This window comes from Onychostruthus taczanowskii, unplaced genomic scaffold (assembly GCF_017590055.1).
Source record: "Onychostruthus taczanowskii isolate IOZ18803 unplaced genomic scaffold, ASM1759005v1 scaffold15, whole genome shotgun sequence".
In the NCBI taxonomy this organism is placed as follows: domain Eukaryota; kingdom Metazoa; phylum Chordata; class Aves; order Passeriformes; family Passeridae; genus Onychostruthus; species Onychostruthus taczanowskii.
In genome coordinates, this window is record NW_024498685.1 from 11,019,346 (window position 1) to 11,038,389 (window position 19,044).

The 19,044-nt window shown below is 40.8% G+C and overlaps 1 protein-coding gene across 7 annotated transcripts in view; it reads left to right on the forward strand.

Moving 5' to 3' along the window:
- CALD1 (caldesmon 1) overlaps positions 1 to 19,044 on the forward strand; it is a 174,790-nt gene that overhangs the window by 22,235 nt on the left and 133,511 nt on the right. For 6 of the 7 annotated variants that reach the window (XM_041398495.1, XM_041398501.1, XM_041398498.1 and 3 more), the window contains exon 2: positions 14,738 to 14,822. The exons of the other annotated variant lie outside the window; for it this stretch is intronic. The gene's annotated coding sequence lies outside the window, so the exon portion shown is untranslated. The remainder of the gene's footprint in view (positions 1 to 14,737; positions 14,823 to 19,044) is intronic. 7 annotated transcript variants of the gene reach the window in all.

The following is a 19,044-nucleotide window of genomic DNA, read 5'->3' on the forward strand; positions in this document are numbered from 1 at the left end:
CCAGCAAGGCACACACTCTAGAGGCTTTTTCTGGATGGGTTCTTTCTTTTCTGAATTCCAGTTCTTTCAGGCTGGAATTTGTTGTAGATTTAACTTCACGTTAATGACTCACATCCACTGGAGAAAAATGAGATAAGTGAGATGTACTGCTCTGCTGTATCTCCAGAAGGTGAGCAAGGTGTTGTGATAATTAATCATAATATAGTTACTAAATGTGTTCTTGGGTCACTAAATGTGGCAGTAGACAGTAGGCACCTCAGTGACAGAACAAGAAAATTTTATTTAATGCTTTCTTTATGTGTAACTCATGCAGAATGCAATGAATTTACTTTGAGCTGTGCCTTCCGTGCTAGTTTTGTTTTTAGAGTTTTAGGAATAAAGAAATAATACCTTCCACTAGGTATTTATCAAGAGATCAAATTAGTGACAGCTGAGCAACAGTTTTATATGATAATGTGGACCTGAGTTAGAAAACCAAGCCCCATTCCTTTTAGGATATTTACATGCTTATTTTTGTGCAGAAGCCAAGGGGGATGAGTTTTTTGGTATTTTTTTAAAAGTGTGATATGGTAAGAAAATGGGTGTGGGTGAAAGAGAGGACTAATTCTTCTGTGGCGTTTATACAGCCAAGGAACAGAGAAGGTTGTAAAGTAAAGCAGATATTCAAAGAATCAGAAAATCTTGTGAGTTCTGTGGTTTAGAGTCTTTTTATTATTATTTTTGTCATGTTTTTCTCCCCCAGGTTTAAATTAATATTCTTGAGGAGGGCTAACAGAAAAGAATCTTGAGAAATGACAGTGTAAATTAGCAAGAAACCTGAAATTGGGAGGAAATGTGAGGGAAAGAAATGAAGATGGTATTGGAGCTGCAAGTTTGAGATGAGAGAGAAGGAGGGCAGAGCTGTCAGGAGTGACAGAGAAGACAGGCAGAAACAAGGAAGATGGGTGCAGGTTTTTGAAGAACCAGTCTGAAATAATGCTGTGGAAAAATGTAGGAATGGATGAACAGAAGATTTGTAGGTGATTGGAATGATGCAATCATGGCATGAAATCAGAAATACCAGCTCTGGGCACTGCTGGAGGTGATAAACTGTTTAACACAAGTTTTGAAGGCTGCTGTGTTTCCGTTTAGGTGTGATGTTATTCAGTATATTTTAGACTAGTAGTGGCAATTTTGTTAATTGTGGCACTGCTCCATCTGGTGGAAAATAATTTTTTCCTGTTTAGCATGGACACTTCACATATCTGATGTTAAAAAGTGACTGGAAAATCCACTCCCACCCCCTTCCCCATGTATTTCAATGCCCCAAAAGCAAATAACTACACTTGAAAGTCCTGAGGGCAAAAAAGTAGTGCAAGTCATGATGCTACATGTATATTTTGGCATAATTCTCTGCTCTTCAGAAGTTTTCGATGGTTATCCACACAATCTTCCTACTCCTCATCAGTGTTTTGGTAACAAAAGTTTGTCTTGTGTTCTTCTGTAAACTGTATGTAGGCAGTATTGACTTGCTGTCTTCTGTGACAGGTCTAGTTGTAATTCCACCTTTTATTATTCTTTTGGTAAGCACAGGAAAAAAATTGTTGGTTTTTGTGAAACTTATGAGCATGGTGCTTTTTTTTTTTTTCTTTCATTGAAAAGCATTAGAATATGTACAGGGTAAAATGTTTAATGTGTTTCTATGGTTCTGGCTCCAGAGTTGATGTCCTGGGTGGGACATACCATGGCACTGTATCAGACTTCTGCTCTGACTGTGGTTAACTGGCTCAATGTGAGCCTTATGGAAAGTAACAGAAGGTGGATTTGCCACCACATGAGGCTTTAGAAGGAAATTTTCACCTGAATACTTGGGTTAGTTTGAGACAGACCCAGGTTTAATGTAGAATTTTTCATCTTTTTTGTGTGTTCAGTACTTTTGCTTCCATTTTCTCTGCCCATGAGTTGAGTCTTGACTTCTCAGTAGATTCCAGGACACGTTTCTAACTTGCTTTTTGTGACTCGACGTTACATTTCCAAATGAGTGCTTGCAGAGGCTTCTCTGCTGCATCTTTCATCACCATTTTCAGAGGTCTCCCTGTAAATGTCAGGCACTTCATCACCTCCATGACTTCATGTACCTTCATGCAGGGCTGGTGGCCTGGGATATCCTACAAGTGTGTTTATCTTGTCATCACCAGTTGTGCTTTGGACTGGACCTGCTCCTGAGCAATGCAGAGATGGCTGAGTGATTGCACCCCTTGCTCTGTGCTATCCCACTGCCTAAACTTGCTCTCTTTGCCTCCTTTTGGATCTGACTGTGTCCCAGGATCAATTACAAGGGGAATATTATCTCCCCATGGCTGTGAGATGGAGAATGTGTTGCCAAAAATTTTTCTGGCTGCATGCAATGTGATACCATCTCAGCATTTTTAGCAAGATCAGTCACACAGCTGAGAGTGCAGCATGCTCTTGTGTCTGTTTGGTCATCTTGCTGTAAACTGTTTATGAGGATTTTTATCAAGATGCTCCATCAGGAATCCCGAGTGTGTCATCCTCTTTGTGATTTCAGCAGGGCATTGCACAATGATTGGCAGGGCTGCCTGATTGATAAGTCTGATAAAATCCATCTGCTCAGCATGACTCAGGTTTGTGTGGTCACTCTCAGCTTGCTGGGAAGCTTTGATGTCTGTGTGCTCTGTTGGAGTCTCAGGTAGCTGCATGGCTTTAACCAGTTATTACCCAGTTGTACGCTCAAATTCTCCTTGTTCTCCTTGCCAAGCAATACAGGCAATTTTATTCCATTTTATGTAATATGTCTGGGTCTATGTACTACATTGCATTGTAGAATATGTAATTACATACATATACACACACACACACACCTTTCCAGGCTTTGTAGTCTGGCCAAAACAGTATTGCAACCTGCATTGGTTGATGGCTTGTTGGGTTGGAAGCAGTGAATTGAAATGGACCAAGTGGAGCAGTGCTCTTCTCTACAGGTTCAGTGCTTTGACAGTGCTGAAATAGCAGGCAAATATTTGCTGGACTTGGAGTCACTTGCTCCAAGTGACTGACACTGTGCTATCTGTCATTTTTAATGAGCATTTAACTGATAGGTGTGAAGTGCAGAAAGTAGTAAGTGCAAAAGATTTGCCTCTGCTGCAGTGGTTTGCAGTTCATGTAACAGTAGTTGGTACTGACTGGAATTAAGGCTGGATTAAAATTTGGACACTAGCTGCAGACCCCATGCATGAAAAAAAATAAAGAAATAAATTCCTTCATGATAGCTGTTTTTTTTCAGAAATGCCTTTTGGTTGAAGTACTACATGCGTTTTACAAAGTTCATGTACCTCTGCAGTTTATTTTAAGAGATCTGAATTTATTTGGTGTAGATTTATTTCAATTATCTAATCAGAAGCAGACACATAACTTCTTAGGCTGTCAAAGGTATTCAAGAATGTATGACAAACTTCAAAGGAATGTGTAAGATCTTGCTACACATCTTACTATGCATTTTTATAGAGAAGAGTTAATTAAATTTTCCCTTTCTACCCAGAAATTACTTTTAGGCTAAATTAAGTATGTGGGGTTGTAAGGCTTTTCAATGTTCTCTCTTTCTGCTTTAGCTTTGTGATTGATTAAACAACCAAATGCTTATCTGGATCAAAGAAATAATAAGCAGAGGGGGCATCCTTAGGCCAGTTATCAGTGGAAAACAGCTGTCAGGTATCCAAGTTCCAAGGCACAGAGCCCACCAGAGGGATCAAGCAACAGGGACTGTGTACAATAATGTTTACTTGCAAAGAAGAAACTTCCAGGGGGAAAGCAGCTCACTTTCCCAGCTCTTGTTTCTGCAGGCAGGGGTTTGCTGGGGAATAAAAGGACTGCCACCCTTGGGAGTCCTGCCTGGTGTGGGGTGTGGTCCCTGTCAGGTGGGACATGAGTTACCTGGTGCAGGACAGCATCCTTCCCTGCCTCCAAATTGGGAAAGCAGATTATTTCTGGGTTAATTCCTGTGGAGACTTAATTTATGTTCACTCACTGGGAGGGAAGGGGAGAAGGAAAAAAAAAAAAAGCTCTGGTTATCTGTATATACACCATTCAAGTATGTTTGCAGGGACAATATTTCAAATTATTAGTCTCAGCAATTTAGATAAGAGCATGTACTTTCCTACAAAAGACAAGGCACTGTGTCTTAATATTAATACCTGACAGAGAGTAACCCTGTGTGATAAAGCACATAGATAGCACAACAAGGGGTGAATTAGAAATGCCTGGGAAGATATATGATGCTATTAGTAAAACATGGAGATTTATGTGTGACATTAACATCTCTAAGACAGCAGAAGCAGAGTTGTACTACTAAAGCTGCCTAAATTTTTTTTTTCCTTTCCCCCAGATGCAATAACAAAGAGACTTGAGAGAAAGGGTTATCTGATGAGTAAAGTACTGCCTACAGTTTGGCAGAGCCATCATTCCCTTCAAATTTTCCTCTGTATCCTCTGGCAAATGACTAGGACTCAAAATGTTTGAAGTCTGAGGCTGATGGCTGTGATGATGGTGGCCTTTTGGGTGTGACTGAACACAAGAGTTGGGTTGCCCTTCCTTGGCTCTGTACTTTGCTACCTGGTGGGAATGGCCCTGGAGGAGCAGGCACCAAGCAGAGAGGTCTCCTGGAGTCCACTTCTACTGAGGTACGTTCCTACCTGCTGGGAATGGCCCTGGAGGAGCAGGCACCAAGCAGAGAGGTCTCCTGGAGTCCACTTCTTGAGCTCTGACACCAGGAGACAGCTGAATTTTAACTCTGCTGGCCACCTTGTGTGACTTATTTCATCTGCCAGGGCTGCAGGGAGTGAGAGTGGCTTCATCCTCTCTGGCTGAGTGTCCCTTTGCTGTTTCACACTGACAGTTGCTGCTGTGAGTTGCTGGTGCTGTTTCTGTCGTGCCCAGCTGGGCTCTGTTTTGCACGGACATAGAGCTGGGATAGCAGTGAGGAATCCTCCTTCAGCCATGGGCAGTCCTGTCCTTCCTGCCAAGGCGGAGATTCCATTGTCTTGGGTTCATTATAACACAGAGAAATGGAGCCACAATTATAACCCTGGAATGGTTATAATGGCTGTAACCCTTTCATGGCCCTGGAATTTGAAAATGCTCTATTGCCTGTTGGGAGATTCTTGCTGTACAAAGTTCAGCAAGAACTCCTTTTTCAAGAGAGACCTTTTCTTGCAGTGCAGGAAGTTCTCACTTGTAGGGAGCCAGTATGAAAATCAGCAGTCAGACTGTGTTGGCTTAAAAGCAGAGAAGAAAGAAAAGCTCTTATTGTACCTTGAGGATGGAGATTTTAAGGGATTGCTCAGTGTATAAGCAGAGAATGCAAGTTTCTCTTGAGCAGACCATCACTGTGTAGTAAACTGAGATGTAATTATGTATTGAAATGGTGCTTTCCTTCTCTTTGAACTGCTAGCATTTATAGAAGAATATATATATATAAAATATATATTATAACATAAATATAGGTTCCACTGGTTTTGAGGTAAGACAGTTCAATATTGACACATTATTGATCATTTGGGGGAAGTCATTTGGTGCCATGGTGGGTGTGCAACGTAATGAAGAGTTTTGTTGGGACACTTGGTAAATATCCTCAGAAATTTGGGAATCAGAAATTAAAGATAATCCCACCCTCTCAAGTACATGGTTAGTTTGGTGATTGGGAAAAAAAAAAAAAAAGGAATAATGTGGAGCCCTTTTACATTTGAATAAGTGTCATTAATAATTAATCACGTGTGAAAACACTTCCTCTGAAAGGTCTCCAAGATCTTTCCAAAGGTGAGTTTTGTGCTAAAGCTCATTGGAAGTATCACTTGGGTTACCAAAATTGAAGCACAGTGAGCATGAAGAGTTGATCTTAATTTACACTTGAAATGGGAGAGGGCAAATTAGAAACCTGATTCATGACTAGTTGGTTGATTACCTGACAAGATTTTGGGGTCTTTTCCTGTCAGCTGGAATACAACACTAACATATCCAACTACTGCTTCGGAAGACATTTACAAATATCAGAGATGCTGACTTTGTACTTTTTGATGCCTTTTTCATTTTTATGAGAGAGGCTCACCAGAAACAGCTCTATAGTGCATAACCCTTTATTGTTCAGGGGTTTGTAAGTTCCATTTTATTTTTCATAGTGGAATTTTTTTTTAATCTCATAGTCTAAAATGAAACAAAACCTCACTTTTATGATGTGCAGGCATATATATTTTACATTTTTTTTTCATAACTTCCAATGGAAAGAAGTCCTCCAAGGAGCTGTTGTCAGGCTAATAAAGCTGGAGTCTGAGGCTCCACAGAGCAGGGAAGTCCTTGAGCTTTATTCCATGACAGGGATGGCTCTGGATGCTTTACAGAAACAAAGATGTCAGGGTGTAATTTAGCAGCACTTGTTTTTAGTAGCCACACAATGAAGAGCCTGATGGAAAGCTTTCAGTGAGTTTTGGATCAGATCATCAAACAGCTTGCCTACGAAGCACCACAGAACTTAGATTTAGGAATAGATTTTATTGGCAACCAGGCTCTTTATGTACATATAAAAAGACTTCAAGAATATGGTTGGAATAAGTGTTTGATTCCTTTAAATCAAGAAATGAAGCCATTCTAGTGATTTCTAAGAAAAGTGAAAGTTAGTGTGTAAGAAACAGATGCTGATTTTTTTTGGCCCTGCTGAAACTGATGCTGAAGCTTCTCTCCTATCCAGCTGCAGCCCTCAGGTCTGGCAGACTCACTGATTTTCTGGCTGTTGACTGTTTTTAGCAATAACTCTGGCCATAATACACCAGCTTGCTGGATGTCCAGTGCCTTTGGCTAATTCATGTCTGTGAATCCTGTGTGAATGTTTAGGGCACAAATGCAGAGCATTTTCATTCCACATCTTGGTAGGCCTGATGCTTTGGATTGATTCCAGTTGAATGCTGCATCAATCAGTGCAGCATCAAGTAATTCTAACGGAGAAATATTTCAGACCTACTGATTTTGACTTGTCACTGTTGGCAGGAGGAAGAACTCTGCACAGAAACTGGTGAGTTTTCATGTAACTGCTGCATTCTTCTAGAGAGAAATGAACGAGTTGAACAAAAAACCTCATAAAAATCACCACAATGAGTGTGCATGCATAATAGAGAGCTCCCAGCCAGTCCTGTTAAATCCTTGTTTTACACTGTCACACAGTCATGGAATGCATAACAATAGTCTGGCTATAGGTCAAGGGCCTTTTTGTTCTTTCATATTTCTCCTTAAGTTGGCAAGTGGACACGCTTTCTGTCAAAGAGAAGATGCCAAAAGAAAGGGTAGGTTTTTTTTCCAAGTTATTTTTGAAAGGCCTTGATTCTTGGATGTCTGATTAGGATATTTTAGACCTGGCTGTCATTACCCTGGAAGTCAAATGTTGCAGCAGCTTAATACAGGCAGCCAAAATCATTAAAAGCATTAAAAAAAAATTCATGTAAATATACAGTTTTGTTCAGCTGCACAAAACAGCAAGGCACTAATTGTAAGCTTAGCAGGGGACTCATATCTTCTGTCTTTGAAGAGCAAAAGATGGAGTCTGCTGTGTTCTCCTTTCTGTTCTCATGCACATCCATACACGTTTCTGTAGCAGAAGTTTGTTTCTGTGCTTGGGTTTCTTTCTCTTTTATGTACACATAAAATTGAATTATGAGCTGAATTCTGTGGGAGCCTGAGCTGCAGCACCCACGCTGGGCCTTCCCTGCCTTCCAGAGGTGAGGAGCAGCTCCACTGGGTGGAAGCACCTTCTTGGGTGTGAATTTCTCCAGTGCTGTCAAGACCCTGAAGGGAGAGGCTGCTGTGAGCTCAGGTCTGTCTGATGCCTGGGGCATGGACCACTGGGTGACCCAGAGGTGACATCCTTGTGTTCACTTTCAACAGCTCATTTGTTCCTTTTATTTTATCCTGTTCCTCAAATAGCCTGGGATTATTCATGTCTTGAACAACACAGTCCTGTCCTGTGTTTTCAAAGGTGATTCTTCAAATATATTGTTCTGAAGTCTCCCTTTACACTTGGTTTTTCTGCATTGTTTTGCTTTATCTACTTCTGATATAAAAACCACAAAACTGAACAGCTCTAATCAGAATTATTTCTTGGGCAACTGTGAAAGCAGCAGCTTGAGATATTCTATCAAACTCTCTTTTAGTCCCAAAGCAAGTGTTGTTACAGTGAAGTTTGGAGTTCATAAAATTTCCCGTACAAAGATTGCCTCTCTATATTGTATTGGACTCCAGCAGATCATCTCTCCCAGACTCAGGTTATCTACCTGTAGAAAATAGGTGGTGATTCTGAGTTACTGTCAATCCTGTGTTAGCTGCAAGGTGTCAAGAGGCTTTCTTGGTACTTATTTTTAAAGAAATCTTTAAAAGATATCTTCTTTCTGTAGTGTAAAATGGCTTTATGATCAAGAACTGCTTATTCTGTGTCTATCTCTAAGTTCTTTACAGAGGAGTTTGGCATCATTTTCCCTTTTGTCACTCTGACAAAATGAAGCACAAAAAAAGAAAAATGATTCCTGTGACAGCGCCAAACTGGAGCTGATGCCAGCCAAGTGCTTTGTGCACAGTGTCATGCTGTGCTTTGAAGGACACTGATCTCCCAGTCCAAATAACACCCAACATGTTACTAAAACCATCAAAATATTATTCCCCAAGGAGATAGATGGGATATGAAAACAGGAAATATACTTTTAAAACAGCTGACAGTATCATAGAGCTGTAGCAAATGACAAATCTTTTGAGAAATCCAGCAAAGGCTAGAATTAGGTTAACTTCTTAAGAGAGATTCAAGAAATAGCATCACTTGTGCCCTGTCACCTGACATTTTAGCATGCACAGGTGAGCCAGACAACTCTGTTGTTTTAACCCATGCTCAACATTCCTGTCAGTAAATCTGCTCAAAGGGCCCCATATCCATACCTTGAGTGGTACTATCATTACATCTTTTTTTGCTACTGCCTGGAGTTTCATTATGAACAGTCACTGACGTAATACCAAACCTATGGAGTCTTAAACACATCTCAAAATCTCTGGAATAAAGTGGACTCCTACCAAATGAAAAAGACACAGTATTTTTTGTTGGTACTGTGTTTTATTCAAGTGGCTCATTCCAACATTTTCCCAAACATATTTCAACTAAAAATATCTCAAAATAAACTTTTTACAGTTTTGGGGTTTGGGGTTAAGGTTTCGTTAATTAATGTTGTTTCTGTTTTCCTCTCTCCCATGTTTCTGACACACAGTTTTTTGGTTGTTTGCTGCCTTATCTTGGGTTTATCTCTAAATGTGTGGCCTTGACAGCTCTGGGATTGTGTTGTGCCTTTACACTGCCACACAACCTTCAGTCCCATCCAGCTCTCAGCCTGTCACGAAGCTGTGCTGGGTGCGTGCTGTCAGCACAGCATTTGTCAAAATTCAGTATTTGATGCTCAGTACATTTCCCACTTATAGAACTCTGATTGTCCTCCCAATGCCTGCCAGAAAGCCTTTGTTTCAAAAACTTTTTTTTTTTTTTTTTGAAAAAAGGTCAATTTTAGCCTTGTGGCAAAGTCTCAGTCTGGGTGAAAAGTTGTTTGGCTCGTATTTTGTTCCTTACATCCTCACACATTGAAAATGAAGAGAACTAAGTTAAGAAAACGAGTGGTGGAATAAAAATGATGTGGTTTATGACATAGGCTACCAATAGTTTCAAGGGAATACTCAGTAGGTTTGTGGTGTGTACCAAAGCTGGAGTTAATCACCTCAGGGTCTGGAGTGTAGGTGAGTGCTCAGCATGCTCTGACTGGGTACCAGAGACCCCTCAGAGCAGATGAGGCTTTAAATTCTGCTTTTCTTTGTGACAAACTTGTCAAAAGAGTTTTTCAGGTCTAGGGAAAAAAAAAACCAACCAAATAAAACCTCTGTCCCACAAACCCCTGTCTCTTCAGAGTTTTCTCTGAGCTATAAATTCACTGCTGATATTGGCTGAGGAAATGGATGTCTGCCCAATTTAGTTGTCCCACAAAAATGTACAGAATCTCTATCTTTTGGTCTCCTGTAAAGAAAAACATGGAGCAAAAATGTTGGGGGGAAAAAAAAAATAAGTAAAACTGGACATGACCTTCTTTGGAAGGAGGAATTAATGGATTCTCAACAAGCCTTTTTTCAAAAAATTGAAATGCCAATGTTTATGTTGATGATTGATTCCAGAATTGATTAGAGGAAGGATAGACAGGTGGGTGGTGGAAGTATTACCCAAAAATGTCTAAACCAAGATTTTAAAAGAGGGTTCTGTCTGCACATGCAGCATTCACATGCACACTGCTTTTGGATGCTGACAAGGAAACAACACAACCTGCCTTGCTGTTTTCCTCGTTACCTAATGGAATATCACACCTTGGGTTGTCAGCAAATTGCTGTTAACACAAATTGTCAGAAATTCAGCTTCATGTTTGAGTCATGAAAGGGACTAAAGCTGTACTTTGAGCAAGGCTTGTGCCTAACTGTGCTTTTTCTCGGCAGTCGTGAAAAGTACTGTGGAAAAACAACTGCTGGATAAGTTCAAGTAGCAGAAAAAACTGCTTTGGGTTGTTTTTGAGTGCTCTTAGAGGAGAAACTCAGGGACTTACTTTTGTAGGTAAAATGAAAGTGTAAAAGAAGTGATCTTGCTGAAACCCCAGAATTTTCTTTCTTACTATGTCCTATGAAAAGAGACGCCTTAAGGGAGATTTTCAGGAGTACATGAGAAGTGTGTAAGCTGTGACTCCTTTCTGTCACATTTCAGTCCTCAGCCTGGTAAAACACTAGAATTTTCTTCCTTACTATGTCCTATGAAAAGACACCTTAAGGGAGATTTTCAGGAGCACATGAGAAGTCTATAAGCTGTGACTCCTTTCTGTCACATTTCAGTCCTCAGCCTGGTCGGCTGGAAGAGTTGGGAATTTGAATCTGAGGATGACCCCGTGGAGAATTTCAGATGTGCTTTTGTAGATGTGTGGGTTGTTTGCTGTAAGGATGCCAAGGAGGTGCTGCTGGGTGTGATGGGTGGTGGTTTTCATGTTGCCTCTGCAGGTGATTGTAAATGGAGAATGATGTTTCTGGTTGTACTGAAAGATTATTTTTTTCTCTTTTTTGCCATTTGCCTCCTTTAAAATGTCTGCAGCCCAGATCTGCTTGGGTAGTCATGTCTTGTGATCCTGGGGCTGAATAAAACCAGGCCAAGTAATCCCCGGGGACTTCTGCAACCAGAATTGCAGGAAGCAGGGAAACTCAGCACATCTAATGCTTTCCTCTGAATCAGCGGCATACTTGATATGGTTTCAATGGGTGTTTTGGCTGGTTTTCATGCCTCCTGCTGTAATAGCCCTTTAATAGCCAGGGCTCCAAAGATGCTCTGAGATCCTGGTTTGGTTTCTGCAGGTTTTTAAATGTTTGTGCCATAATGGGGAGAGTTGTCCTCAGCAATTTGGTCAAACAAAACTTCACAGACTTGGCCATTTTCAGGGTGTTTCAATGAAAGAAGGCATTTTGGTTTTGTTTAGGTTATGGAAAGGAGGATCAAGCTTTTTCCAGTAGATTGGAAATAGGTAGCCTTCAGTGCTTTTGGTTTTGCTTGCTAATGCAGGCTTTACCATCTAAGTGTTCCCATACTTAATCCCACAGAACAGGGCCATGAGGATTGCCCTGTGTGAGAAACATTTCTGGAAATGATAATTTCCCTTTGCTACAGAGAACAGAATTTCCCATTGGAAAAGAGCAATGAAAAAACATAATTTAGTTTGCTAATAAAATGCTAAATGGTCTACTGCTCTGTTTAGAAGTAGCTATCTCTAGATATGAAGTTATGAAAGACAGACAGTATTTACAATGGAAAAACAATTTAGTTTGCTAATAAAATGCTAAACTGTCTACGCTCTGTTTAGAAGTAGCTATCTCTAGATATGAAGTTATGAAAGAAAGACAGTATTTCCACAACTGTTTGGGTTTGGTACTCAAACCTCAGTTTCTCCCAGCTGGTAATTAGTTGATTAATATGCAAGTAAGTATGGGGATGAAATGATCTATAGGAGGTTGAAGAAATAATGAAGTAAATAAAAATGTAAATTCATTTTTGTTGAACTTAGTGCTCCTTTTAAGAATTAAGTGCAAGATAATTGTCTCAGCTTTCCTTTGTGTGTGTCATCCAGAGATTTCTTGAGTATGAACCAAACAAATTAATTTTATAGAAGCTTTTTAGTTATTGGTGCCCCTTGACTTTGATATTTTGCAGGCTATATGGTATGAAACATTATAAAATTATATCAGCAAGTAGATTAAAAAATTCCTCTGGCTCAGAGTTGTCAGCATTTGCTCATTCATGGTATTTCACTTGATAGATCATAGAATCATAGAGTTGTGTGAGTTGGAAAAGGTCTGAAGTATATTTGTGGATTTTGGTTCAATAAGGCATTCCTGAAGATATTTGGCAAAATGATTTCCTTTTTAAAAAGTTTTTTAGTACCGTGCTTAGGACTACAGAGTAAAAACAGCCCACGAAAGAAAAACATGTCCTTGGTCAGGAATATGTGTGTGTGTGTGTGTTTTGGCTCTGCCTCAACAAACCTGAGCCTAACTTACAGAAGGTGAGTAATCTTGTTTGGTTGGTGAGGAGAACACTTAAGTACCCTGTGAATGAGAGCTCTCAGGAACGTCTTGGTGTTAAGGTATCACAGGAAACAAGGCTAAGTGAAAGCCTTAGAAAGAAAACAAGATGTTCTTCTGATTAACACTGATGTCCACCTTCAGGGCTTTATCTGCAAAACATCTCAGGAAGTTACACAACTTAAAGGTGTTTCACTGTACTCTGTTGTACCTCTGGATTTATATTTTCTTCTTTGGGTGTAAATGATGAGGCATTTTTTCTCAGTTACAGCAAGTTAAGCAGAGTTTCTGCTTGAAAGACCTGGCTCACTTCATGTAGCTACATGAATCCTGAAGGGCATGTCAGTCCTTGGATTTTATTAGTGGTTGGGGTAGTTTGGCATTTTATTGATGGAAGGATAGGTCTGGATTTTCTCTGGGTTAGAATGTGTAACTGCAATTGACTTTAATGGGAGTTTTATTCAGGCTGAGATAGTCCTGTAACCTGGATTTATGCATTGCACAAAGAGGACCTGCATTCCTCTCACCAGGATCTGGGAAAACCTGCATTCTTCAGTGTTTACTGTGATACAGCCTTTGGGAAGTTCAGAATGGAGTTTCCTGGAGGAACTGCCATCTCAGCTGGCCACAGCTGTGATTTTGAGTCCTGGCAGCTCTTGGGGCAGTAGGTGTTTGTTGTTTTTGTAAAGCAACAGGGTACCAGTTGTGTTTACCCATGGTGGAGCACAGTGCTGCATATGTGGAGGAGACTTTCACTCCCTCTTCATTTCATCACACACTACCTTCAAAAACCCCCTTTGGCTGGCAGGATAAAATTGAAACAAACACCTCAAGATTCTCTAAGATGAGCAAATCCTGCCCCTGACACTACTGCTTATGGATTTAGGAGAAATCCTGTAAAATTGCACTGCCACTTGCAAAAGAATGGTGTATTTTTTTCAGGACTTAGTCAAATCTCTTGCTTAAGACAGCGAGTCTAGTGAATACTCTTGAGCCCTCCTGCTGATTGGTTGATTAGGTGGGAAGGTAAACTCATTTGTCTAATTAAACGCTGTTTGTGGAGCAATCTTGCTTTTGCTATCTTTCTTCACCTGGTTTAACAGATAAAAGAATTTCTCTGAACCTTCCAATTTCAGCCTTTTGTCTTCTGAGTATGTGAACTTCTGAGTATGTGAAAAATGAAAGTTTTGTCTTTTTTACTGCCTCTGTACATGGAAGTGGATGGGAGCCACCAGACCCCCCTGAGCAGCTTTCCCAGCTGGCTGAGGTTCCTCCAAATTGGAGGTCTGAGTCTATTCTCCCAAGAGCTGCCTCCAGCTCTCCCCCTGAGGCACGGCTTAGAGGCAATTTTTTCTCACCACATGCTAAATAAATTATTATTTATCCCAGCCATTGCCTGAAGGTGGCTGTTCTACCACTGTTGCAGTCAAAGTACACGCACAGGCAGGCAAACAACCTGTCACTAAAACCCATGTAAATGCAATCCAGCAGCCATGCACAAATAGCCAGAAGTTTTTTGCATCTTTGACTGGAGTCAGCCAGCAATCAAGAAACTGTGCTGGTCTACAGCCAAAAGAAATAGGGAATTCCCTCAGTGTTGTGTGTGTTTTTTTTTTTTTCCTCTGAAGTGATTAATGAGGGCATAATCAGGTTTGGCTCCATATTAATTGGTGCAGTTTGGCTATTAAAATTGTCAGTTCTGTGGCTGATGCTTCCCAGGATTTTCTCAGGATTGTGTTGCTCTGTGGTTGGGCTACAGTCATGGCAGCAGGAGCATTTTCAGCAGGAAAACTGAATGGAGCAGTTTTCCTTGCAAGTGGAAGCCACTCTTGTGTCCCCTAATGGGGGCTCAGATGTGCAGAGTAGTCTGTCCTTTCTTGCCTGGGAGTTTCTTCCTCACAGAGTCGTCACTGGAAAAAGAAAAGGAGCAGCAAATCAGTTTAGTCAGTGATGCAATTGTATCTAGAATCTGCAGCAAGGATCAAGATCTGTTTTGCTTTCTAGGTCAATCTAACTGTAAAGTCTTTTCTGCCTTGGGTGCTCTCTTCAGCCCCCCATGTAAACACTTCTGTCTTTGCAGTGCCTGTGATAACCATTGGCTTACTCAAAGAATCCCTTGGGAGCTGAAGAGGCAGAATCTTCCAGGCTCAGGGGCATCATATCTGGTGAGATATATGCTTTTTATGCCTTTTTTTTTTTTTCTGGAGCTATATTTTGTTCAGTTGAGACAATTTGTATCATGAGCTGCACTGCAGTGTTAGATTAGCTTCCTTTGAAACCCAGAGTCTGGTATGGGAAAAGGTTGTTTTGGGTTAGTGATCAGCCTGATTTGGAAGACAATTTGTGGTAGTCCTTGATGAAACTGACTGCCAGAAATTACTTGTATATTTGGGAATTTTCCACCCCAATTCTTCCTTTTTTTTTTTTTTTAGTGTTTTGCATGCAAAGGATTATAGATAAGTATGTGCATGGTAGTTTAGCTCTCTAAAACACTGAGAAATTTTTCCACGTTGTGGCTCCATATTAATCTCCTGGTTCCTGGAAATTACCTGAATGGGAAGGAGGTGTTTTTCCCTTGGGAAGGTTGAGCTCTTGTGTCTCTGTCATTAACCCTACATGTAGCCATCCCTGCACACACAGGCTACAGACTGAGGTAATGAGGTCAGCCCAAGAGCCACACTGGGCTTTCCCTTGGTGAAAGGTTATGAATATGGAGACCATTATGTGTCATTAAGATAATGATGTTGCTGAATGTGTCAGCGAAGTCAATGGCTCTCTGTTCCCCAGGTGTTCTGGTTGTAGTTTGATAGGGACACGTAACAGAACTTCTGCTTGCCAGGTGGGAGAAAATTTACCTTTCAAAAGATTGTTGCTTCAGCACTTGATAGGAGGCCTGCTAAGCCATGATGGTAATAATAATAAATGTTCCCAGGCTGCACTTGGTTTATAATTGCTGTCTAGCCCAAATTGCTGTGAGTGAGGACACTCCATCATTCTGGCTACACAGGTGGGGGTTATGATGTCATGTGTAGCAAATTCACTGATTGAAAAGGATGGAACATTTACGTAAAATAGTAACACAACGCAGAGTTTCAGGAGTGGAAACTAAGGAAAACAAAAAGGATTCAAAACTTAAGTGAAGCAGCCAGCCTTGATGAGGAGGTGAGGAAAGGGCTTGCCTTGAAGGGTTTCTCTGCCTGTTGAGCACCACTCTGGAGTGACTGTCACTACCAGGGGCTGTGTTTGCATGATCTGATCTTGACTTGTCCTGTAAGGGCAAGGTTTGTAAGGAATTATCTTTACAAAGGATAATCCCAAGGAATTATGGCCACGCCCGTGGCAGAATTGACAGCTCTTTTGTCTGCATACACTTTTAACGAGTTTCTACCTCTGAGTTCTCTTTTCTCAGTACCTTTTTTTCTCATTTCTGATGTTCACAGCCAGGTTTAAGTGGCCAAGCAGAGCAAAATCCTGAGCACAGAGTTCCTGTGGTCACCCTGCCTGCTCTTCTGGTCCCTGGCTATCACCGGTTGTGTCAGCAGATGAGGGAAAGAAGAGGCTGGGCTGAAGCCAGGAGGATAGAAACCTAAAAGTGAATTTGTTGGGCAACAGAGGCTCCCAAACACATCTTTTTAGTTGCATGTGGATCTATAAAGGCTCCAGTTTCAGTCCTTGGGAATAATTAAACCTTAAGCCGTGATAAACAGTGCAATATTCAATTAGTGATCTGCCCTGACCAAGGCATGTCAAAGTAAATTGGGGTTTTTGGGAGGCTGCTAACTGTGCTGACAGAGAGTTGGTTAATTCTTGAAGGATAATGTTTTGGGCAAATTCCCAGCCTCCAAATGCCTGCAGGCAGACTTGTCCATATTTGTGGTATATTTGAGGTCTAGTGTTCCTCCTTTGGGCCATATATTTTAAGAGGGAATTTTAATGGAAGGAAACATTGCTGCAGAGCAACAGCCTTCTCTGAAACACTTTCCAAAAAATGTTAAGGCCAAAGGTCTTGTTTTTTCAGGGCAAAAGATGTGAATCCTCTAATATTTACTCAGTTATAAATAGCAATGGGCAAGGCTCTAAGGATGGATTCTTAGAAGATTGTATCAGGGATAGTTATTTCCCAAACTAAGCAAAGGCAGTGGCTGTCTTTTAATTGTTCCATCTTCTTTGGCACAGAGAACACCATTATTAAACAGATAGCAAATAATTATAATAAATGTGAGGTTTTCACTCCTCTCTTCCTCGTCTCCAGTCCCAAGAGGAACCAAAATGTATTTTATTTCCAGTAAGAGGTGGCAGTTTAATGCTGCGGGGAAATGTTCATGCTGAATGTTTTGGTTCTCCAGCCATGGCATCAGTGAGGTGGCAGGAGGAAGTGCAAGCCCACGCGGAAGGAACTTACCTGGGCTGCAAGAGGTGCTGGGCTTGGACAGGGAACTGCATTTCAGTTATGCACTCCTCTCTTCCCCCATCTGTAAATAGGAGGGAAGATTTTAACTTAGAGAGAAGCTGTTTGAAAATGTAGTTACTGTCCACTGAAAGCTAGATCTGCTTGGTGTCATTGCTAATAAAGAGGTGAGTGTTACCTAATTCCATTAACAGGTCAGTTTGCCTCCCACAGTGAAACTCAGTCTCTCACAGTGTGGATCTTGTGAAGTTTAGCATGGAATTTATGCATCACCAAAGAGCTAACATGAAACCCAAACGAGACATGAGCCTCGCTAAGGAGCTTGAAGGCCAGAGCCTCCAGAAGTGCTGTGGCACTTCCAAACAGAAGCACAGAATTTGAGGTGTCTTTACAGACTCATGAGTCTGCTGGACAACTATATTCTAAAAAATCAGAAGATGTGCAGCGTTATTTCTTGGAAAAGGAATGCAGTTTCTCATTTGCGTTCTAATTTTCTGTATCAAGAGTAAATGTACAGTAACTGAACTGACTGGAAAGTGTTTGGTAGTAAATACTAAATAATAAATGTTTGGTAGTAGCTGACACCTCAAATAGCAAGGAAAAGTATTTTTCAGACACTGATATGCTTTTGTGCAAAGGTTTTTTGTTGCTAGTACTTACCAGAGAAGAAAAAGTAAAACTGACTTCTAAGAGCTATTAGGTATAATTCCAAAAGCTTGCAGTTGAACATTTATTTCTGCTGATGTAAGACAGGTATTTAACTATGTAAAAAGTTGTATCTGTACTCTGTAGGATACTTGAAACTTTTGCGAACCAAAGTGATTTCCCACTATAACCTGTTGTATGCTATTTGTACACCAAAAAAAAAAAAAAAAAAGGAAAGGAAAAAGACACAGGGATTAAATGACAGAATTGTTGCTTTTTTTGGTGGCTGTTGGTACTATCATATATGCTGAAGCATTCCAACCAAGGGCATGTGGCTGCAATGGAATTTGATGTACAATCAGTTTTAGGGAACAGCCTGTGCCTTGTTAATGTAATCCATAAAAGGCTTTCAAACTTCCTGAAACCAGTCCCTTCTGTTTCCAAGTCTTCATATGATCTCATAGGAAATGATCTGGGAGAGGCCAGCTAACCCTTTTGCATAATCAAGGTAGCATTGTTCTTTTAATGCCTAAAGTGAGTTGTTTCACTGATAGAAACTCAACAATTCCCTTCTTTTCTGTCAACAAATCTCTATTATCAGGCTTTGCAATGATTTTGGTTGCATTACAAAAGAGAATAACTGGGAAGACTGAAGTGTAATTTGAAGTCTGACCTCAATGTCATTCATCTACTTTGTCACCCTTTCTCTTAGCTATTTCAAAAATCCTAAACTCGGTGAAATTTGGAAGACTGAAATGCAAATACACATAACACAAGTGGGCAAAGTTTATTTTGCAGAGGGCTCAGAGGCAGGTAAGCAGCCTGCACCTTGCCAAGTTTCATAAAGGGCAGTAGTAGCAAAACTGCAAGGAAGATATCTGCCCTTTATATAGTTTTGACATTGGGAAACCTCTCATGTGTATATTAGCAGTAGAAAAAGACAGTGAAAAAAGTGAAAGAAAAAGTCTTGTGTTGGAGCCCTTGAAAACCTTGCTCTTTACACAAACCCAGAGTGCCTCATGCAGTCCATGTTTTTATATCCTCGGGATACCCAGGATTTCCTCAATATATTTAGCCCAAGAAGGGAAACACTCCAATGAGCTGCTGTCCCTGAGAGCCTTGTAGGGCAGCGAGCCTGAACCTTCCCTGGCAGGGCAGGGAGAACAAAAGGCTCTGGGCTCTTTGCACAAGTACAATTATGGTCTAGCCCATGTCAGTAGGCTGAACTCACTGCCTAACCAGCAGGCTGGAGTTAGGGTGAGCCTAAGCAGAGGGCTCTGTGGCACTCTGCTCGCTGCAGAGTTGTTAAATTTGGCACTCTGCTCTGGGCTCCA